The sequence below is a fragment of the Lethenteron reissneri genome, unplaced genomic scaffold, assembly GCF_015708825.2.
Source record: "Lethenteron reissneri isolate LAM-NWPU_2019-01 unplaced genomic scaffold, ASM1570882v1 scaffold_112, whole genome shotgun sequence".
Lineage (NCBI taxonomy): Eukaryota > Metazoa > Chordata > Hyperoartia > Petromyzontiformes > Petromyzontidae > Lethenteron > Lethenteron reissneri.
Genome location: NW_026890805.1, coordinates 273,476 through 298,527, shown reverse-complemented (window position 1 = coordinate 298,527; position 25,052 = coordinate 273,476). Strand labels below are relative to the sequence as shown.

Here is a 25,052-nt window from a genome sequence, read left to right as displayed (position 1 = left end):
GAGGGGATTGTGTAATGAACCCCGCAAATGACGTCATGTCACTCCTGCTGCCGCGTGACGTCACGAGACACCAGGAAGCTGCCAGTCCACACGCGCGCTCACTGAGATCCGAGGTGAGAAGTTCACATCGTGGTGGTTGTTGTTGTGGTTGTTGTTGTCGTGGTTGTTGTTGTTGTTTACCCAGGTAGAGCCTCGCTCCGTCTCTCGTAGGGATATCAATTGAGTAGCAGCGAGTATGGAATCGATGTCCAGGTTGGAACATTACAACGCGGGGCCTAGCCATGCGGGGCCTTGCCTCCTGCCCTCGCCTAATTGCATTTGCTTTAATTCTCTGCTTAAGTTTAATTTGTCTTCATCTGGCTCACTACTTTGAAACTTTGTTTCTTTTAATTATTTCTACAGTTTATTTGTTTTATCCTACCAGGTCAAGCCCACTTCAGCTGCTATACCGCACTTGTTTTCAGAAGCGACCAGCTCACAAAAAAGTGGCTTATCCAAGGTTTCACTGTAATTTATATTCTTAGGTTTTTTCGGTAAAGTCACGTAGGTAAAACATCAAAATTAATGAAAATAAAACAAAAATCACGACGTTTCGGAGGCAACACAAGTCTCCGTCATCAGGTGGGACTGTCACAGCCGAATTAGCTACATCAAGTGAGGCAATGATTCAAGATGTAATCCCTTATAAGCAAGTTGAAGAGGGGGGGAGCTCATCAGAATGTGGTAGCCAATGAATGGAAACGTATCGGGAGGGAGGGGGGCGGGGCTCAAAGACAGCACGGAGTGCTCAACACATTGGGCAGAGAGGGGGAGGGGAGGCCTGTTACACATGATAGACAAAAGAACGAAAATGCCCATGTTTATACCAATGCTGGCTGAACAATGAAGAGAGTACTGTTAAAAAATAACTGGGAATGTTAACACTCGGTAAAGTAAAGTAAAATAGTGCCTGTCAGATAAGATGGTCCAAAAAGGTGTAATTAAGTCTTTTTTGCGTGGTTGATAACATCTTTCCAATGATTACTAAGTTTGTACCCATCATCACGGTTGAAATTGTCTGTTTGTATATTTGTATGGCTTCGTGTACAAACCTTTGATGGTAGCCGGGAGGTTTGCAGAGAACCTTGGTCTCGGAAAAGACAATTTCATGAGAGCCCACCGAGTTGTAGCAATGATCGGCAACGGCAGAAGAATCAGTTCTGCCGTGTTTCAGATCTGACTTGTGCTTGCGGACACGATCAGAAACATGACGTTTCGTTTCTCCAATGTAGCAATCACCACAAATGCAACTCAATTTGTAGACTCCAGAATACTGTAAGTCAGGAACGACATCCTTCACAGATGGAATCAGATCACGGAATTTTATGCACTGTACTGAATCGGACTTGGATCTTATGTTTGTTTAGAATTTTGGAGATCTTTTTGGTCACGCCTGCTATGTATGGTAACGTGATGGTTTTGGTCGGAGTTTCATGTGGCTGTTTCTGTGTGGTGGGAGAGACAGCTTGGCGGATAGTACGGTCAGAGTATCCGTTCATCCTGAGGGCCCGATGTACATGTCTTAATTCACCGGTCAGGTGGTGTTTGTCAGAAATGCCATGGGCTCTGTGGTATAGCGTTTTGATGAGAGAATTCTTTTGAGATGGGTGGTGATGGGAATCCGGTTTCAAGTAGGAATCTGTGTGGGTGGCTTTCCTGTAGACAGAATGTCCCAAGGATCTGTCAGGCCTCCTCTCAAACAGAATATCCAAGAATGGTAGTTTACCGTCTTTCTCCACTTCCATGGTGAATCTGATGGATGGGTGTCTAGAATTGATGTGGTCCAAGAAGTGGTTCAATGCTGGGAGGCCATGTGGCCAGATGACAAAAGTGTCATCCACATACCTCTTCCACATGGAAGGACGCAGGGTGGATGTCTGGATGGCGTCTGATTCAAACTTTTCCATGAACATGTTGGCTATAACTGGTGACAAAGGGGAGCCCATAGGGGTACCCTCATTCTGTTTGTAGAAGGTGCCATTCCAGGTAAAATAGGTGTTGGTGAGGCAATGCCTAACCAGCGCAGGTGCATCAGAATTCAATCCATGTTGGACTAAGTCCTCAATTATTGTTAGGGTGTCCGGTACTGGGACTTTGGTAAACAAAGATACTACATCAAAGCTGACGAGGATGTCATCAGGAGATAGTACCATGTCCTTAACCATAGAGACTAATTGGGTTGAGTTGAGTACTGTCGAAGAGGTCTTGCCTGTGAAGGGGAGCAGAGTATCTGATAGAAAACGGGCTAGTTTGTACGTAGGAGAGTTTATCGTCGACACAATGGGTCGTAGCGGGGTGCCTTCCTTATAGATTTTGGGAAGACCATAGAGTCTGGGAGGTTTTGCCGCCGATGGTTTTAGAGAGGGACGTTTGCTTGGTTCGATTAGGGAAGTCGAACTCGTGATGATACTGTTGGTTTTTGTCGTTAGGCTTTTAGTGGGATCGTTTTTTATTTTGGAGTAACTCCCAAATCAGGTTAGCTGATTTCTAAATTCAACCTATCTAAGAAGAAATTAGAGCCACACATCGCAAAGCTGGATGTTAACAAGACCGTGATTAATCAGAGTAACATCCCAATTTCTGACACTCTAAAAACGGTATTGGCCAAAGGACTAAATTTCGCCGTCACCCCTAAATATATACCAGTAGAGGATATGATTTCTCAGATTGATGTAGCCCTCAGAGGCATAGGACACATCCATGTGGATGTAGCAAGAGCTGAAATAGCTACTATTCTTAAGAATGCTAAGAAACCCACTAGTAACATCAGCAAAAATGAACGCTCTGAACTCGCGGACCTAAAAAAGAGAGATGATATAGTCATCCTCTCGGCAGACAAGGGCAATGCCACGGTCATCATGGATAAAGATTCATACAACAACAAAATCCTGGACCTTCTTAATGATGGGAGTTACTCCAAAATTAAAAACGATCCCACTAAAAGCCTAACGACGAAAACCAACAGTATCATCACGAGTTCGACTTCCCTAATCGAACCAAGCAAACGTCCCTCTCTAAAACCATTGGCGGCAAGACCTCCCAGACTCTATGGTCCATAAGGAAGGCACCCCGCTACGACCCATTGTGTCGACGATAACTCTCCTACGTACAAACTAGCCCGTTTTCTATCAGATACTCTGCTCCCCTTCACAGGCAAGACCTCTTCGGCAGTACTCAACTCAACCCAATTAGTCTCTATGGTTAAGGACATGGTACTATCACCTGATGACATCCTCGTCAGCTTTGATGTAGTATCTTTGTTTACCAAAGTCCCAGTACCGGACACCCTAACAATAATTGAGGACTTGGTCCAACATGGATTGAATTCTGATGCACCTGCGCTGGTTAGACATTGCCTCACCAACACCTATTTTACCTGGAATGGCACCTTCTACAAACAGAATGAGGGTACCCCTATGGGCTCCCCTTTGTCACCAGTTATAGCTAACATGTTCATGGAAAAGTTTGAATCAGACGCCATCCAGACATCCACCCTGCGTCCTTCCCTGTGGAAGAGGTATGTGGATTACACTTTTGTCATCTGGCCACATGGCCTCCCAGCATTGAACCACTTCTTGGACCACATCAATTCTAGACACCCATCCATCAGATTCACCATGGAAGTGGAGAAAGACGGTAAACTACCATTCTTGGATATTCTGTTTGAGAGGAGGCCTGACGGATCCTTGGGACATTCTGTCTACAGGAAAGCCACCCACACAGATTCCTACTTGAAACCGGATTCCCACCACCACCCATCTCAAAAGAATTCTCTCATCAAAACGCTATACCACAGAGCCCATGGCATTTCTGACAAACACCACCTGACCGGTGAATTAAGACATGTACATCGGGCCCTCAGGATGAACGGATACTCTGACCGTACTATCCGCCAAGCTGTCTCTCCCACCACACAGAAACAGCCACATGAAACTCCGACCAAAACCATCACGTTACCATACATAGCAGGCGTGACCAAAAAGATCTCCAAAATTCTAAACAAACATAAGATCCAAGTCCGATTCAGTACAGTGCATAAAATCCGTGATCTGATTCCATCTGTGAAAGATGTTGTTCCTGACTTACAGTATTCTGGAGTCTACAAATTGAGTTGCATTTGTGGTGATTGCTACATTGGAGAAACGAAACGTCATGTTTCTGATCGTGTCCGCAAGCACAAGTCAGATCTGAAACACGGCAGAACTGATTCTTCTGCCGTTGCCGATCATTGCTACAACTCGGTGGGCTCTCATGAAATTGTCTTTTCCGAGACCAAGGTTCTCTGCAAACCTCCCGGCTACCATCAAAGGTTTGTACACAAAGCCATACAAATATACAAACAGACATAATTTCAACCGTGATGATGGGTACAAACTTAGTAATCATTGGAAAGATGTTATCAACCACGCAAAAAAGACTTAATTACACCTTTTTGGACCATCTTATCTGACAGGCACTTTTACTTTACTTTACCGAGTGTTAACATTCCCAGTTATTTTTTAACAGTACTCTCTTCATTGTTCAGCCAGCATTGGTATAAACATGGGCATTTTCGTTCTTTTGTCTATCATGTGTATCAGGCCTCCCCTCCCCCTCTCTGCCCAATGTGTTGAGCACTCCGTGCTGTCTTTGAGCCCCGCCCCCCTCCCTCTCGATACGTTTCCATTCATTGGCTACCACATTCTGATGAGCTCCCCTCCTCTCCCCCACCCCTTCAACTTGCTTATAAGGGATTACATCTTGAATCATTGCCTCACTTGATGCAGCTAATTCGGCTGTGACGGTCCCACCTGATGACGGTGACTTGTGTTGCCTAAAAAAAAAAAACCTAAGAATATGAATCCTTGCAGTCACGAAAGCTTCAAATCTAGAATTCTCTGTAATGTGTTTGTGTGTGATATATTGTACTAGGGTGGCAAGATGTCAACTACCTCACATGGTATGCAGAATGTCGTGGGTTCGATTCCAACCCTGACGCATTTATAATTGCAGTTTACATGTTTTATTTTTTCTCTCTCTCCCTGTTGTGGCATTGATTTTTCTCCACATTTTAGAAACATTCATTTTGAGAATTTTGCTGCAATACATTTCCATATTTTAACCCACTAAGTTGAGCTATCATTTGTGTCCAGGTCGATTCTGAAAAAGAGCTATGCAGCTCAGATGGCCTCACCTGGTAAAATAAAAATAGTGTACTGTGTTTGAGGGTTTTCCAATTTAATTTCTTACTTAGCAGTTAAAGATTATGTTTCAGGAGGGTCCTGCATTGGACTGTTTGACCACCACCAACTATATTTTGAGTTTAGGTTTGGGAGAAAAACGGAAAACCCAGTGGAACACCAATGCCGACGGTGACGGCTGACGCCAGGATAGCGGCCACGGGCTCGAAGCGATGGCAACCCGGCTCTTGTCCCAAGAAAGGAATCCGCTCCCCGCTGCCCTCCACGGTGGCGCATCGCCGGCGGGGCTGCACGTTGAGCCCCAACTTTTCCAGGCGGTCGGTACCAGCAATACACTCGTGACATAACACGCTCGACACGTATAACTCCTGGTTACTCACCTGGTGTCCGAGGCGACCCTTAAGGGTGACCCTCCCCAGCAGTCCCATCCCACTTCCACTTGCAGTGTGCAGCGCACGATCCGGGGCCTGTCGGCGGCCCACTTCAACCCCGACCACGCTGCAATGTGTTGCACTCATGAGTGACATTACCGCCCCACGCGTCCAGCAGAATCCGGGTTTGCCGCCTGTTCACCTGCCCTTCCACGAGCCACGTGGCCCCCATTATTCCTGCCACCAGCTCCCGCAGCCAGTCACCCGCAGTCGCCGCATTCTGGGGTGTTGTTGTCAATATCTGCGTGGGGGTCATTCGTTACCATTATCATGACAGTTTATTTGTGTTGGGACCACGTGGATTGCACCCCTCTGTGGTCCCCTCTTTAGGGAGGCCTTGGTGTTTAACCCTGGTGCTTCTCTCGCGCGGGCGATCTTGGGACTGTCTCTCACGAGATGCCCCCATTGGTCGCATAGATAGCACGTACGGGGAAGGGCGGTGGCTCCATAAGAGGCCCCTTGCCCACTCCCCCTTACCCTCCCAGTGCGCATTTGTTCGAGTTCTGCCTCTTATTGAGATACTCGCCTGGTTAGCCCCCCGACCATGGAGCGTAGCCCTCCCACCTCGGACTGGACTATCTCCGCTGTAGACTGCAGCTTGGTAACATTCAGGTGTACTTGGGTCACCTCCCCACATACTTGGGTTACCTCCTCACGTACTTGGGTTACATGGCCTGTGATCTCCTATGCCGGTCTGTATCCCTGCCACCCATCCTGGGATTGTCTCACGGGGTCCTGGAGGCTCCCTCGTCCCCCCCCCCTCACCGTTCTCGCGAGCTTCTCCTCTGGAAGAAGACTTGCAATGGTGTGCTCCTGTTCCAGCCGTCAGAATTGCGCACGCTCGCGAGCAAATCTCTCACACACGTGCGCGTGCTCGGCAAGGGTGTTACATGGGGGATATGGGCAGTTCGCATCTGGCTGCCACCAGGTTGTGCTTGTCAGATACTGCTGAACTTTCTCGGCGGCGAGGTCATCGATGATCTCGGCAGTGTATCCCAGGCTTTACGCTCTGTGTTAGCAAGCGTGATTTATTTTAGTGTCCGCTCACTGAGATCTGAAGTGAGAAGTTCACATCGTGGTTATTGTTGTCGTGGTGGTAGTTGTTGTTTACCCAGGTAGAGCCTCGCTCCTTCTCTGTCTTGTAGGGAGGCCGCTTTGGATTGCACTACTCTTCGATTTCACATTAACATGCTAATTTATTACATTAACATCACTAGCCCCGGCCACTTCCTTATGATCCTTGGGCTACACCCATTTCAAACCTTTTACAACGGTCTGCCTCAGCAGCAGACCATGCATTTTCTAGCAGAGTGTTTTTGTTTGCTTTCTGACCACAAGTATTGTGGGTAATGCACACATGATTCCTTATTTGGAATACAGTACAGTACTTATTTCAATTGTGATGTTTATTTTAGTTGCCGTTTACCTAACCCCATTATTTAGGTAATGCTTAAGTATAATTATGTATTTTGAGAAGCTCACAATGGCCCTATACAAAATTGCATTTCATACAGTAACAATGATACGCTAATCGATGCCTGGTTATAGTCAAGGGATCGTCCCCTGCTGGTCAACCATGTTACGCATGTTGATGATCTGGTCATGGCTACTCAATGATATTGAGTTGGAGAATCGTGTTCTATACCTGGAGAATTCCATGACGAAATGGGGCTCTGCATATGTTCTACAAAAAGATCACCTCCCTGGGAAAATCTTGACTTAAAGCTTTCGTAACTGCAGGAATTCATATTCTTTGGGTCTTTCGGTTAAGTGACGTGACTTTACCGAAAGACCCAAAGAATACCTCCCTGGGAATTTAATGTCATACAACACTGCACCTGCTCAGCTCTCCATGAATAATCAGGTCGTTCTACACGTGGTGGAGGAGCTCCTATACCTGGTTAATGTGTTCATGACCTTATTTGGCATCCAAAGTGTCACTTCAAATTAGTCTAGCAGCATTTTTTCATTAAGCTCTGTAACACTATGTGGAAGCTGCCTGGACTTTTTTGCATACAAAGCTGTGAGTGTCCATCGCCAAGGTCTAGTCCATTGCAAAGGTCTTGTCAATAAAACAGGCAATAGTCTACATTATAGACTGCCAATACACTCACTGAGGTTAAGAACCAGGCTACATTTTCTACATTATAGACTGCCAGTATGCTCACTGAGGTTAAGAACCAGGCTACAGTCTACATTAGTCGTTTTTTTTCTTCTATTCACTTTATTTGTATTATTATTTTATATCTACGTGACTTTACCGAAATAACCAAAGAATATGAATTCCTGCTATCACAAAAGTTTTAAGTCAAGATTTTCCCAGGGAGGTGATCTTTTTGTAGAACATATGCAAGGCCCCATTTCGTCATGGAATTCAACAGGTACAGAACAAGATTTTATAGGAATGGAAACAGTCAGGAAATTAACAATGCACATATGCAGCTTAAGTTAGATCTGTTCATCCTCGCATTCAAGCTCATCTGAGCCTGGCTTCAGACCTTTAAGTTGCAAATGAACATTAATTTATACATTTCTGCATAATACAAATAGTATCAACAGCCTTTGCTATGTTAGCTAATTTTTCTTAAATAAATATTCCTGTCATAGCTAGACAACCGAAATTGTGTGCTTGGAGTTTTTGGTAAATATTCATTTTGAAGACACTTGGGTGTCGAGTCATATTTATGACCATTTGCCCTCTCATTGTGTGCCTTAGCAGCCCGTGTGATGAATTAGGGAATCTCTTTCACTATTTCATGAAAATATGAATATGCATAGATGTGTAAGTCATGTGTGACTGTATATATGCATTCCTCTGTGCCTCAATACTCACAGAGATGGTGTGGATATGTTTTTCTGTCTGCAGCTGATGCTCGCTCTGCAGAGTTGGTCTGATGGAGCAAAGGCACTCAGCGCAGCTCGGTACAAGAAGGAAACAATGCGACCAGAATGCAAACAGCATGGATCGTACTGGAAACTTGACACAGCACCAGAGAACACACACAGGAGAGAAACCCTTCAAGTGCACTGTGTGTGGGAAGGCGTTTGCACAGTCATCAACTCTTCAGACCCACCAGAGAACACACACAGGAGAGAAACCTTTTAAGTGCAGTGTGTGTAAAAAGGTGTTTGAACGGTCATCCATTCTAAATCACACCAGAGAACACACACAAGGAGAGAAATCTTTTAAGTGCACTCTGTGTGGGAAGGCGTTTGCATTGTCATCAAATCTTAAGATCCACCAGAGAACACACACAGGAGAGAAACCTTTTAAGTGCACTGTGTGTGAGAAGGCGTTTGCACAGTCATCAAATCTTAAGACCCACCAGAGAACACACACAGGAGATAAGCCCTTCAAGTGCAGTGTGTGTGGGAAGGCATTTTTTTATTCATCTACTCTTAAACAACACCAGAGATCACACACAGGAAAGAAACCTTTCAAGTGCACTGTGTGTTAGAAGGCGTTTGCACAGTCACCACATCTTCAAAGACACCAGAGAACACACACAGGAGAGAAACATTTCAAGTGCATTGTGTGTGGGAAGGTGTTTGCAGAGTCATCAAATCTTCAAAGACACCAGAGAACACACACAGGAGAGAAACCCTTCAAGTGCACTGTGTGTGAGAAGGCATTTTCAAGGTCGTCATATCTTCAGACCCACCAGAGAACACACACAGGAGATAACCCCTTCAAGTGCAGTGTGTGTGGGAAGGCATTTTTTTATTCATCTACTCTTAAACAACACCAGAGAACACACACAGGAGAGAAACCTTTTAAGTGCACTTTGTGTGGGAAGGTGTTTGCAATGTCATCAAATCTTAAGACCCACCAGAAAACACACACAGGAGAGAAACCTTTTAAGTGCACTCTGTGTGGGAAGGCGTTTGCACAGTCATCAACTCTTCAGACCCACCAGAGAATACACACAGGAGATAAACCCTTCAAGTGCAGTGTGTGTGAGAAGGCGTTTTCAGATTCATCTGCTCTTCGACGACACCAGAGAACACACACAGGAGATAAACCCTTCAAGTGCAGTGTGTGTGAGAAGGCGTTTTCAGATTCATCTGCTCTTCGACGACACCAGAGAACACACACAGGAGATAAACCCTTCAAGTGCAGTGTGTGTGGGAAGACATTTTTAGATTCATCTACTCTTAAACAACACCAGAGAACACACACAGGAGAGAAACTCTTCAATTGCAGTGTTTGTGGGAAAGCGTTTGCACAGTCATCAAATCTTAAAAAACACCAGAGAACACACAAGCATCAGAAAATCCACAAGAAGTGTAATCTGAAATCAGCTTGTGAAAGTCAAAGTGCTGCAATGACCCCATTGTTCATGAAACAAGAACCAGAAGACAATCCCAGCCTGGACACTTTGAAAGGTATCAAGGTGAAATATGAAGAGGCGAAAGTGAAATGTGAAGAAGTAACAGTGAAGAGCGTAGAAGTGAAGGTTAAATTTGAAGATTATTCAACTCCAAAATCGGACCTTCACATAGATGGAGGCAGTGTGAAACAGGAACTAAATTCTGACTGTGAGGCAGAGCGAGGCAACTCCCATGAGTTTGTGGATGTGGAGGTGTGGGTGGACTTCTTAGACAATACAAAGTCAAATGGAGACCAGGTAGATGTGCAAGCTTCAGACAATTAAGCTCCAATGGATGCACCTTTGTCACAGGCCTTTCTAATGAATATAATGTGAAGTTGAACACTCAATTTCTAGGTTCAAACTGCAGTGTAAGCGTGGCCAGTATTTGTGAACCTGTGGGTTGGGGCGATCTCTAACCAGGAGTGACTCAAGTGTTTTGTATCATATCTCATCTTAGACACTCGATGGGTGCCCATTATGGGCATCTGCCCCTGTGTGCCACGTGGATATGAGTTTGTAAGTCGGGGGAGATGATTGATATGCCAGTCGGATTTGAACCTTGAACCTCTGCAATAAATAGAGAATGTACTACTACTTGGCTTCCCTCTGAGAGTGCTGCACATATAGGCCTCATCTCGGCAGAGATCTACTTGTAAATACGTTGCAACGTGACGCAGTACATTTCAGTATAGTAATAAAATGTTGCCAATGTGCCCTTTGATTATTTTGAATCATAATTGAAAGAATACCTGTCTGATTTTGTACGTACATACAACATTTTGTGTATTAATGTCAAACATGGAATATGTGCTGTCAGGACAAAGTATCTGTTTTGGTGGTAACCTGTACAAAAACTCACGTGAGAGCTGTTATTTTTGTGATACGAGTCAAAGGGTATTTTTGTGAATCAGGACGCATCTGACTGGGGCAACTCATTGTCTTTGAAATCGGGAGCATAGTCGGATCATTCATCAGTTAAGGTATGCCACTTATAAGTTACGTATAGGAGATACATTCTCCACAAGAACACTAATTATCATTTTGTGTTACGTATACATTTTGTCGAACTGAGACTTGAAATGGACCTTGCCGATGAACATCAGTTGAAGCAAGCCGGACTGTTGAGACATTGTACACCAAAACCAGTCCACAGGTGGCTTGTACTGAACACATATGTAGTGCCATAAGAAAGGGGGGGCTGCTGGGGGCTCTAGGATCCTAGGCAGATAAGCCCTCGGCGCGAGGCGCTAGAATCCCAGGCACCCCAAACAGTTGAGCCCTTTGGCGCCACCAACGGGGGGGGGGGCTGTGCGTGCTCTGTGGGATATCTGGGGGCGCACACAACCCCACCCCTCGTTCGTTGGGGACGAGGCATAAAAGGGCAGCTCCCTGGCCGATCGGGGCCAGTTGCAGCTCAAGACCCAAGATCAGCCAGCTTAGTACCCTGGACCCCCTCGTCCCACTTGTCCTTGTATGGGCCGGGACGTTGTGAGGGCCAGTGGTGGGACTCTGGGACTCCCGGCTCTACGTCCTTGTAAGGGCGAGTTCCGAGGAAGCCAGAGTCCAGACCCGCACCTTGGCTGGGTCGGGTCAATTAGCCTCCCCTAGGGTAATTGCAGCCGGAGGACCCCAGAGCGTAGCCAGAGTAGTGTATCTAGGCTGTAACAGAGTATCAGGACTGTTGGAGTGTTGTATTGTAATAAAGAAGATACCTCTACAAGTGTCTCCGGAACCCATTACACATGCATTCCTAAAAGGCCGTGGTATTTATAGTTTGTGTAAAACATTCCTTTGTTTCGTGTAGAGAACGTTGAATGAAAGATGTTTGCCGATCTGTTTTTTCTCAAGGAGGTACTTTAAAGAGCACATTTGAAGGCATCGTGGATTTTTGTTACAGATTTGTATTCTAGCCTAGGTTTTATTGAATTTTAAATTCTATTCAAATAAAACTTTAGATATATCTGTCTGCATTGATATCCCACCTTGTTTACCACATGTTTACCTAAATATGTAGACGCTCCCTCTGAAGACGTCACCTCAAATTAACGAGTGGGTTACGTCAGGGCCTCCCCCTCTCTCTGGCTTGTGATGTCACCAAGAGCAGAACTCGTCTCCACGGAATCTAACGACTGCACTGTCTTGGAATGTATTTACACAGTAATCAAATCTTCACAACTGCCAGGGAACACACATTAAAAACCACTTAATGTACAATTGGAAGGCCTCTTGAATTGTCTTGAAACTGAAAAACGTGTAAGGAGGTCTTCAAGGAGCAGAGTCTGAGATTGACGTGTGAAATTTGAAGTTCCATAAGCCGATCGTTTGTGATGCAAGGACCCAATAAAGAGGGCAGCTGGGAAACGTCACCATTCGTGAAGGTGACCTGTGAAGGCTCTAGGGTTTGACTTCCAGGTCACTAATGGAGCCCGAGACAAATCACATCCATTTGTGGATGTGGAGTTTTGGGAGGACTTTTCGGACAAGGTCGAGTAGAAGCAGACAGCATGTGTGACCATAAGTGTTGGGTAGGCCTGTAACCAAAAGCATGAGACACGGTTTCCCAATGTTTATTTCAATAGTTTAATTTTTAGTTGATTTGGAATACAGTACGTATTTCAATTGTGATGTAAATTTTAGTTGACGTTTACCTAACGCCATTACTTGGGTAAGGGTTAAGTATTGAATATCGCGTTTTTAGCTGTCGCGTGGCATTTTCCAAGAACGTAACCTACGATATTCAAGGGGCGGCTGTATTTTCTGTCGATCGAGTACAGCAGGCCTATGGTACCCTAAATAGGCTTGGTGCTTTGGGTTCCTTGATTTCGATGTCTCTGCCTCTGCTCACATTCGTTGAGGATTTTTATGATTTTGGGCAGGCCCATCTAAAGCTGCGTGACCAGGAGTTGGAACCATTTCCTGTTCAACTCGGCTTGTGACAGAAATTCACTCTGGCCCAATGCATTACATTTGTAATGTGAGGTTACACCTGGATAATAATGATGGGCTCTGCCGGCCTCAGCCCGCAACTAATGGGGAGTCGAGTTAGGGGCGTGGCCCTGGAGCCGTACATTAGCTTCGGGAAAGTTCCAGGGGTGTGGCTGAGGATTGGCTGCGGGGCATCACGTGGGCCAGGGATTTAAAGGAGCGGAGAAGCCACGTGGCTGGTGCCGTGGTCCGGAGCCTGCCACGTGGCGGGCCGCCGCAGTCTCTCTCTCACGCTGTCAGCCAACAGCGTGAAGGAGCAAGGGAACTGGAGGAACGAATGTGGTGGAAGCTGTGAACGAAACTGAATAAAGAATTCTCAATTGACGACGTCTCAACGGGGTTTATTACACATTACATAGCATGTTCAATAATTATGTAGTTTGAGGAGCTCACAATGGCCGTATAAATAAATTGCATTCGTCGCGGTTAAAAATAATATGCTTATCGATGACTGGTTATAGTTAAGGGATTATACTGGTAGGAACGAAGTGAACCAGCCTACAATAGATTATATCGTCCCTCCGTCCGATTACGTGTAGCAACATCGCCCCCTACTGCAAACACTTGGCAGGACCCTACAAAAACCTTTAGACTCAGTGAGGCTTTCCTGGCTAAACAAGTGTAACATTCCCTTATAATTACCTGAGATAGTTTAAAATTAACTCACAGCGGCCTAAAGCCTACAGCTAGGCCTAAAGCCTAGAACTAGGCCTCAAACTCTCCCTTCGTATCGTACCCCCGCCATTTCATTTTATTATAGCCATTCATTTGTTCGTTCCTACCAGCCCACCCCGCAGGGACCTGTTTCCCTGCTGGTCAGCCCTGTTGCATCTGCTGATGATCTGGTAATGGCTACTCAATGAGATGGCTGGCTGAGGTGCCATCTCTTGTTTTGCCGGACACACAGTAACAATAACAACAACCGCCATTCGCCACTAAGTGGCGGTCACGTCACCATGGCGCTTGTGCCAGGCTATGTGCACGGGGTAGACCCAGGTGCCATGGGTCGACTGACTCAGTTGACTGGCCGATGCACCATCTGTACCCCCGACTGTGCCAACACACAGTGTACACACACGCACACAGTTTGTACACACACAGTGTACACACAGTGTACACACACACACAGTTTGTACACACAGTGTACACAAACACACAGTTTGTACACACAGTGTACACGCACAGGGTACACGCACACAGTTTGTACACACAGTGTACACACACACAGTTTGTACACACAGTGTACACACACACACAGTGTACACACACACAGTGTACACACACACAGTGTACACACACAGTGTACACACACACAGTTTGTACACACAGTGTACACACACAGTGTACACGCACACAGTGTATGCACAGCGTACACGCACACAGTGTACACGCACAGAGTACACACACAGTGTACACACACACACAGTTTGTACACACACAGTTTGTACACACAGTGCACACACACAGTTTATACACACACAGTGACGTCACCACTCATTAACTCGTCGGCGTGAGACGCCAGGGAAAGCTGTTCGCCGCTAGTGACGTCATGTCACCAAGATATTCAATCCCCCCCCCTCCACCGCGCGTTTGACTGGCGGTTCATTAACATAATTTATTTCATTGCGACGGGTTCAGCAACCAAGCCCAATCACCCCACGTGGGCCCGGCTTGTTAACATAATTTATTCAATTACACCGCTGCTTGTTGTGGGAGGGGATTGTGTGATGAACCCCGCTAGTGACGTGATGTCACTCCTGCTGCCGCGTGACGTCACGATATATCCGGAAGCTGCTGCACCGCGCGCGCGCTCACTGAGATCCGAGGGGAGAAGTTGAAATCGTGGTGGTTGTTGTTGTGGTGGTTGTTGTTGTTGTGGTTGTTGTGGTGGTTGTTGTTGTGGTAGTTGTTGTTGTTTACCCAGGCAGAGCCTCGCTCCGTCTCTCGTAGGGATATCAATTGAGTAGCAGCGAGTATGGAATCGATGTCCAGGTTGGAACATTACAACGCGGGGCCTAGCCATGCGGGGCCTTGCCTCCTGCCCTCGCCTGATTGCATTTGCTTTAATTCTCTGCTTAAGTTTAATTTGTCTTCATCTGACTCACTACTTTGAAACTTTGTTTCTTTTAAGTATTTCTACAGTTTTTTTATTATCCTACCAGGCCAAGCCCACTTCAGCTGCTATACCGCTCTTGTTTTCTGAAGCGACCAGCCCAGAACAAAGTGGCTTATCAACGTGTGGAAATGTCTGTCGGTCAAATACTCTAAACGCGTGGTGATGTTGACTCTAAATGTGGAGGGGAAAACCCTGAGGATCCGGAGGAAAATCCACGCGACCACGGGGAGAGAGAGACACGCAAACTCCAAATATACAGGAGGGGTCGGGATCGAACCCACCACCTCCTGTAATCCATGAGAGGCAGTAAACATCTCCCAGCCACCATGGTGCACACTCGAGTACATGACCACAATGAGTCTCAGCACTCTAATTCAGGAGCGTTCTGCCGAGTTGGTTTTGCTGATGCACCCTTTAGACCGATGAACAACTATTTTTATGATTATTGTTTTTTTACCCTGTTATCTGGCAACAAAACTGACACCTTTTTTACGAGGAGTCATGTTTGCATAGACCACAATACCTGCAGTCAATGCAAACAAAAAATATAACTCTGATAATGTATGCACTGTCCTTGAAGTTGATTGGTCCACACCTGAGACAGCTTTCCTTAGAGCCTAGTTTCTCTGATGGTGCATTGTCTTTGAGTTGTGCGCCTTTTGGCGTAATCTGGTCCAACACTATGTGAGACGAGGCTCTAAGGTAAGCTTTCTCGGGTGTGGACCAATCAACTTCAAGGACAGTGCATACATGATCAGAGTTATGTTTTTTTTCATTATGACTGCAGGTATTGTGGTCTATGCAAACATGACTCCTCGTAAAGAAGGTGTCAGTTTTGTTGCCAGATTAAAGGGTAAAAAAAACAATTATATTTTTTACTGGCAAATGAGGTTCCAATGGTGTAAACTATTTTTATATTACCAACCAAGGCTCACAGAGCTGTTAGATATTTTGTCAGAAGCCACCTGGCCATAGATGATAGCTCAACGAAATGGCTTTAAACGTGGAAGATTATAGCAGCCAAATAATCTAAATGCATGTTACTAAATGTGGAGGGGAAAATCGAAGGACCCGGAGAAAAAATAATCCGAGTGAGCGAGTGTACTCATTTGTGTGAGTGTACTCCGTGAGCGTACTCTGTGTGCGTGAGTTCGATTCCAACCCTGACGCATTTATAATTGCAGTTTACATTTTTTATTTGTTCTCTCTCTCCCTGTAGTGGCATTGATTTTTCTCCACATTTAGAAACATGCATTTTAAGAATTTTTCTGCAAAACATTTCCATATTATAACCTACTAAGCTGAGCTATCATTTGTGTCCAGGTCGATTCTGAAAAAGAGCTATGCAGCTCAGATGGCCTCACCTGGTAAAATAAAAAAAGTGTATTGTGTTTGAGGGTTTCCCAATTTAATTTCTTATTTAGCAGTTAAAGATTATGTTTCAGGAGGGTCCTGCATTGCACTGTTTGACCACCTCCAACTATATTTTGAGTTTAGGTTTGGGAGACAAACGGAAAACCCAGTGGAACACCAATGCCGACGGTGACGGCCGACGCCAGGATAGCGGCCACGGGCTCGAAGCGAGGGCAACCCGGCTCTTGTCCCAAGAAAGGAATCTGCTCCCTGCTGCCCTCCACGGTGGCACATCGCCGGCGGGGCTGCACGCTGAGCCCCAACTTTTCTAGGAGGTCGGTACCAGCAATACACTCGTGGCATAACACGCTCGACACGTATAACTCCTGGTTACACACCTGGTGTCCGAGGCGACCCTTAAGGAGTTAAGGGTGACCCTCCCCAGCAGTCCCATCCCATTTCCACTTGCAGTGTGCAGCGCACGATCCGGGGCCTGTCGGCGGCCCACTTCAACCCCGACCACGTTGCAATGTGTTGCACTCACGAGTGACATTACCGCCCCACGTGTCCAGCAGAATCCGGGTTTGCCGCCTGTTCACCTGCCCTTCCACGAGCGACGTGGCCCCCATTATTCCTGCCACCAGCTCCCGCAGCCAGTCACCCGCAGTCGCCGCATTCTGGGGTGTTGTTGTCAATATTTGCGTGGGGGTCATTCGTCACCATTATCATGACAGTTTATTTGTGTTGGGTCCACGTGGATTGCACCCCTCTGTGGTCCCCTCTTTAGGGAGGCCTTGGTGTTTAACCCTGGTGCTTCTCTCGCGCGGGCGATCTGGGGACTGTCTCTCACGAGATGCCCCCATGGGTCGCATAGATAGCACGCACGGGGAAGGGCGGTGGCTCCATAAGAGGCCCCTTTCCCACTCCCCCTTACCCTCCCAGTGCGCATTTTTTCGAGTTCTGCCTCTTATTGAGATACTCGCCTGGTTAGCCCCCCGACCATGGAGCGTAGCCCTCCCACCTCGGACTGGACTATCTCCGCTGTAGACTGCAGCTTGGTAACATTCAGGTGTACTTGGGTTACCTCCTCGCGTACTTGGGTCGCATGGCCTGCGTTATCTCCTATACCGGTCTGTATCCCTGCCACCCATCCTGGGGTTGTCTCACGGGATCCCGGAGGCTCCCTCGTCCCCCCCCCCTCACCTCCTCCTCTGGAAGAATACTTGCAATGGTGCTATCCCGTCCCAGCCGTCGGAATTCCGCATGCTCGCGAGCAAATCTCTCACACACACACGTGCGCGTGCTCGGCAAGGGTGTTAAATGGGGGATATGGGCAGTTCGCATCTGGCTGACACCCCGTTGTGCTTGTCAGATGCTGCTGAACTTTCTCGGCGGCAAGGTCATCGATGATCTCGGCAGTGTATCCCGGGCATGCGCTCTGTGTTAGCAAACGTGATTTATTTTCGTGCGCGCTCACTGAGATCCGAAGTGAGAAGTTCACATCGTTGTCGTGGTGGTAGTTGTTGTTTACCCAGGTAGAGCCTCGCTCCTTCTCTGTCTTGTAGGGAGGCCGCTTTGGATTGCACCACTTTTCGATTTCACATTAACATGCTAATTTATTACGTTAACATCACTTGCCCCGGCCACTTCTTTATGACCCTTGGGCTACACCCATTTCAAACCTTCTAAAACAGTCTGCCTCAGCAGCAGACCATGCATTTTCTATCAGAGTGTTTTTGTTTGCATTCTGACCACAAGTATTGTGGTTAATGCACACATGATTCCTTGTTAAAGGTTTCAGTTTGGTGTTTTAACATCTTAACACCTGTTTTGTTGCCAGAAAAACGGAAAAAACCTATTCTCATATTTTAGTACTGGAAAAGGTTCCATGATGAAATATTACAGTATATTATAGGTGAGCCGTGCGTGTGCAGAGAGGACAATAAGGACCTGGAAGTTAATTAATTTTGTGGCAAAAATGCAGGCCTGATAATATGTAAGGATAATGTGGTAAATGAGAAAAAATATAGCAGCGGCGGGGTGTTGGAGTGTGCAGGTGTTACAGGTGTTGATGGTGAACAGGTAAGCTAAAAATTGTGTGAAAAACATAACTTACCCTTGAGTACGCATGGAATTTTTGATGTGTGTTTGTTTCATAGTGTTGGCGCAATTTGGTTCTCAAAAAAACACAAAGTCTGCTTTTTTTATATACATTTAAACTCATCTTGGAATGTTTTGTATACGGTTTCTCCACATTTATTTCAGTAATTTAGTTTATTGGGAATACAGTACAGTACTTATTATTTAGGTCAGGCTTAAATGTTAAATATCGGCATTTTAGCTTTCGCACGGCACTTTCCAAGAATGTAACCTCCACGCTATTCAAGGGGCTGCTGTATTTTTTGTCCATCAGCTATAGTACAGGAGTACGGATTTTCAGCAGAAACTAGATCTGCTTTCTTGGTGTAATTACAGCCTATAGTACCATAAAGAGGCTTGGGGTTTTGGTTTGTTTTTGGTTTTCGATGTCTCTGCCTCTTCTCACAATCGTTGAGGATTTTTATGATTTTTGGCTGGCCCATCTAAAGTTGCGTGACCAGGAGTCGGATCCCTTTCTTGTTCAATTTGGCTTGTGGCCGAAATTCCCTCTAGCCGCATGCATTACATTACGTAGCATTTTCAAATAGTTGTGTTTTGAGAAGCTCACAACGACCCTATAAAAAATGCATTTGATACAGTAACAATGATACGCTAATCAATGTCTGGTTATAGTCAAGGGATTATCCCCTGCTGGTCAACCATGTTACGCATGTTGATGATCTGGTCATGGCTACTCAATGATATTGAGTTGGAGAATCGTGTTCTGTACCTGGAGAATTCCATGACGAAATGGGGCCTTGCATATGTTCTACAAAAAGATCACCTCCCTGTGAAAATCTTGACTTAAAGCTTTCGTAACTGCAGGAATTCATATTCTTTGGGTCTTTCGGTTAAGTGACGTGACTTTACCGAAAGACCCAAAGAACACCTCCCTGGGAATTTAATGTCATACAGCACTGCACCTGCTCAGCTCTCCATGAATAATCAGGTCGTTCTACACGTGGTGGAGGAGCTCCTATACCTGGTTAATGTGTTCACGACCAGCTTTGGTTTGGCATCCAAAGTCTCACTTCAAATTGGTCTAGCAGCATTCTTTCATTAGGCTCTGTAACACTATGTGGAAGCTGCCTGGACTTTTTTTACGTACAAAGCTGTGAGTGTCCATCACCAAGGTCTAGTCCATTGCAAAGGTCTCGTCAAAAAACAGGCAATAGTCTACATTATAGACTGCCAATACACTCACCGAGGTTAAGAACCAGGCTACAGTCTACATTATAGACTGCCAGTACGCTCACCCAGAGGCGTAGCTGGGGGGGGCAGGGGGGTACATATGTCCCCGGGCGCCAAGGTAAAGGGGCGCCTAAAAGAGGCTTACAACGTTACATTATCACTTATTGCGGCGGGCGCGGCAGCCTGAAACTACTGCGCAAATCTACACCTCAACCTAAAAGTTTATATATCCCGCCACACATAGCCTACATTGCATGTAATTACATTTTCTCAGGTCATAAGATTTGTGGATGTGGATTTTCAAACTAAAAAAGTAACTATCAAAAAATCATTTTTAGGTTATATCGAGATACATGCAAAAGATGCAGCAAGCCTAGAAAGAGTCATCTTCGAGATACTGAAATTTGACAACATACCTCTAGCCGACTGTCAGGCACAATGTTATCACAATGCTGCTGTGATGACTGGGCATATATCCGGCCTTCAACAACGAATATGTGACAAAAATCACAGAGCATTGTTTGTCAACTGTGACAACCACAGCTTAAACTTAGCAGGAGTACACTCAGCTAAACAGGATCCACTTGTCGTCACGTTTTTTGGAACAGTTGAAAGTATATATTTTTCTCTCGTTCAACAATTCGTTGGGAAGAGTTAAAAAAAGCTGTGCTCATCACAGTAAAGCGGGAGTCTGAAATACGCTGGAGTGCACGATCAGAAGCTGTTAAAGCTCTCTATGAAGGAATGGATGAACTAGTAGGGCTGCTAGACAAATTGTCGGAGGACGTAACTATGACGCCTGAAACCAGAAGTGATGCATAACAGTTACAGGCATGCGTATTAAATTTTTACTTCATAGTTTTATTACATTTCTGGAATGTCATTCTTGGAAAAATGTATCGTGTTCAGAAGCGCTTACAGGGTCCTACTATGCATTTCAAGGAAGCAGCAACTGATCTTGAATCTTTGAAGCATGAATTTGTCCAGCTTCGTGATGATTTGAGCCAAGTTGCTGTAAAAAACGCCAAAACAAGATGCACAGCCTGGGGGATCGATGTGGACAGAAGAATTAGGTGACGTCGGAAGATGCCGGGAGAACTGGCACAGATGTCGATGCAATTCGTCGAAATTGCACAGATTTTGGAAATTTCTATGACACCTTCATCAATGGCCACGAACTTTTCACAGAATTTGGAGATTGCAAAATGCTGCTCGGTAACCGGAATTAAGTTCTACCAGAAACTCCTTTGGATCTTCTTGGTTTTATTGTGTTTTATGGAGACGACATATTTCCGAATTTGCGAATTTCACTGCAAATTTTATTAACACTAGCAGTTTCAATTGCAAGCTGTGAGCGGTCATTCAGCAAATTGAAACTTATTTTGTCGTATTTGCGTGCTTCAATGGGACAAGATCGTCTCAGCGATCTTGCTCTTCTTAGCGTTGAAAGAAAAACATTGGAAAAAACATATTTTGATTACGTGATTGACCAGTTTGCGACAGTGAAATCAAGAAAAAATAATCTTTTGTAGACTATGTCAACCAGTCTACGACAGTGACTGAGTGAGCCATGTAATATAATTTCTATAAATTTGCTTCTTTATATACAATGTTTCATTAAAATTGTTATTCCTTATTCGATGTAATAGGAAAATGTGATTAAACGGGGGGGGGGGGGCGCCAATTTTATAGTTCGTCCCTGGGCGCAAAATATCCTAGCTACGCCTCTGCGCTCACCGAGGTTAAGAACCAGGCTACAGTCTACATTAGTCGTTTTTTTTTCTTCTATTCACTTTATTTGTATTATTATTTTCTATCTACGTGACTTTACCGAAATAACCAAAGAATATTAATTCCTGCAGTCACGAAAGTTTTAAGTCAAAATTTAACCACCTTTTTACCATGCAAGTGTATGAACATGTGAAGTTTGTATTTGCTGTCAAGTATATTGACTCGATTGAACATGGAGGTTAAATCATAAATATAGTTTATTTTAGTTTTGCTTTGGAAATTTTCATAAGAATGGAAATTAACACAGCACATATGCAGCTGAAGTTAAATCTGTTCATCCTCGCATTCAAGCTAATCTGAGCCTGGCTTCACACCTCTAAGTTGCAAATGAACATTAATTTATACATTTCTGCATAATACAAATAGTATGCTTTTCAAAAGCCTTTGCTAGGTTAACAAATTTTTTTTTAAATATTCCTGTCGTAGCTAGACAACCGAAATTGTGTGCTTGGAGTTTTTGGTAAACATTAATTTTGAAGACACTAGGGTGTCCAGGCATATTTATGACCATTTGCCCTCGCATTGTGTGCCTTAACAGCCTGTGTGATGAATTGGGGAATCTCTTTCACTATTTCATGAAAATATGAATATGTATAGATGTGTAAGTCATGTGTGACTGTATATATGCATTCCTCTGTGCCTCAATACTCACGGAGATGGTGTGGATATGTTTTTCTGTCTGCAGCTGATGCTCGCTTTGCAGAGTTGGTCTGATGGAGCAAAGGCACTCAGCGCAGCTCGGTACAAGAAGGAAACAATGCGACCAGCATGCAAACAGCACGGATTGTACTGGAAACTTGACACAGCACCAGAGAACACACACAGGAGAGAAACCCTTCAAGTGCACTGTGTGTGGGAAGGCGTTTGCACAGTCATCAACTCTTCAGACCCACCAGAGAACACACACAGGAGAGAAACCTTTTAAGTGCAGTGTGTGTAAAAAGGTGTTTGCACGGTCATCCATTCTTAAATCACACCAGAGAACACACACAGGAGAGAAACCTTTTAAGTGCACTGTGTGTGAGAAGGCATTTTCAGATTCATCTACTCTTAAACAACACCAGAGAACACACACAGGAAAGAAACCTTTCAAGTGCACTGTGTGTGAGAAGGCGTTTGCACGGTCACCAAATCTTCAAAGACACCAGAGAACACACACAAGAGAAAAACCTTTCAAGTGCACTGTGTGTGAGGAGGCGTTTGCACGGTCATCCATTCTTAAATCACACCAGAGAACACACACAGGAGAGACACCTTTTAAGTGCACTCTGTGTGGAAAGGCGTTGGCAAAGTCATCAAATCTTAAGATCCACCAGAGAACACACACAGGAGAGAAACCTTTTAAGTGCACTCTGTGTGGGAAGGCGTTTGCAATGTCATCAAATCTTAAGACCCACCAGAAAACACACACAGGAGAGAAACATTTTAAGTGCACTCTGTGTGGGAAGGCGTTTGCAAAGTCATCATATCTTCAAACCCACCAGAGAACACACACAGGATATAAGCCCTTCAAGTGCAGTGTGTGTGGGAAGGCATTTTTTGATTCATCTTCTCTTAAACAACACCAGAGAACACACACAGGAAAGAAACCTTTCAAGTGCACTGTGTGTGAGAAGGCGTTTGCACAGTCATCACATCTTCAAAGACACCAGAGAACACACACAGGAGAGAAACCCTTCAAGTGCACTGTGTGTGAGAAGGCATTTTCATGGTCGTCATATCTTCAGACCCACCAGAGAATACACACAGGAGATAAACCCTTCAAGTGCAGTGTGTGTGAGAAGGCGTTTTCAGATTCATCTGCTCTTCGACGACACCAGAGAACACACACAGGAGATAAACCCTTCAAGTGCAGTGTGTGTGGGAAGACATTTTTAGATTCATCTACTCTTAAACAACACCAGAGAACACACACAGGAAAGAAACCTTTCAAGTGTACTGTGTGTGAGAAGGTGTTTGCAAAGTCATCAAATCTTAAAAAACACCAGAGAACACACACGCATCAGAAAATCCACAAGAAGTGTAATCTGAAATCAGCTTGTGAAAGTCAAAGTGCTGCAATGACCCCATTGTTTATGAAACAAGAACTAGAAGACAATCCCAGCCTGGACACTTTGAAAGGTATCAAGGTGAAATATGAAAAGGCGAAAGTGAAATGTGAAGAAGTAACATTGAAGAGCGTAGAAGTGAAGGTTAAATTTGAAGATTCAACTCCAAAATCGGACCTTCACATAGATGGAGGCAGTGTGAAGCAGGAACTAAATTCTGACTGTGAGGCAGAGCGAGGCAACTCCCAGGAGTTTGTGGATGTGGAGGTGTGGGTGGACTTCTTAGACAATACAAAGTCAAATGGAGACCAGGTAGATGTGCAAGCTTCAGACAATTAAGCTCCAATGGATGCACCTTTGTCACAGGCCTTTCTAATGAATATAATGTGAAGTTGAACACTCAATTTCTAGGTTCAAACTGCAGTGTAAGAGTGGCCAGTATTTGTGAACCTGTGGGTTGGGGCGATCTCTAACCAGGAGTGACTCAAGTGTTTAGTATCATATCTCATCTTAGACACTCGATGGGTGTCCATAATGGGCATCTGCCCCTGTGTGCCACAAGGTGACCGTTCACTGGCCTGCATGTGGATATGAGTTTGTAAGTCGGGGGCGATGATTGATATGCCAGTCGGATTTGAACCTTGAACTTCTGCAACAAATAGAGAATGTACTACTACTTGGCTTCCCTCTATGAGAGTGCTGCACATATAGGCCTCATCTCGGCAGAGATCAACTTGTAAATACGTTGCAACGTGACGCAGTACATTTCAGTATAGTAATAAAATGTTGCCAATGTGCCCTTTGATTATTTTGAATCATAATTGAAAGAATACCTGTCTGATTTTGTACGTACATACAACATTTTGTGTATTAATGTAAAACATGGAATATGTGATGTCAGGACAAAGTATCTGTTTTGGTGGTAACCTGTACAAAAACTCACGTGAGAGCTGTTATTTTTGTGATACGGGTCAAAGGGTATTTTTGTGAATCAGGACGCATCTGACTGGGGCAACTCATTGTCTTTGAAATCGGGAGCATAGTCGGATCATTCATCAGTTAAGGTATGCCACTTACAAGTTACGTATAGGAGATACATTTTCCACAAGCACACTAATTATCATTTTGTATTACGTATACATTTTGTCGAACTGAGACTTGAAATGGACCTTGCCGATGAACATCAGTTGAAGCAAGCCGGACTGTTGTTGAGACATTGTACACCAAAACCAGTCCACAGGTGGCTTGTACTGAACACATGTGTAGTGCCATACGAGGGGAGGGGCTGCTGGGGGCTCTAGGATCCTAGGCAGATAAGCCCTCGGCGCCAGGCGCTAGGATCCCAGGCACCCCAAACAGTTAAGCCCCTTGGTGCCACCAACGGGGGGGCTGTGCGTGCTCTGTGG

General features: G+C 45.1%; 1 pseudogene; it reads left to right on the top strand.

Moving 5' to 3' along the window:
- The first annotated feature begins 56 nt into the window (after window positions 1–56).
- Window positions 57–25,052, top strand: LOC133361500 (zinc finger protein 420-like; annotated as a pseudogene).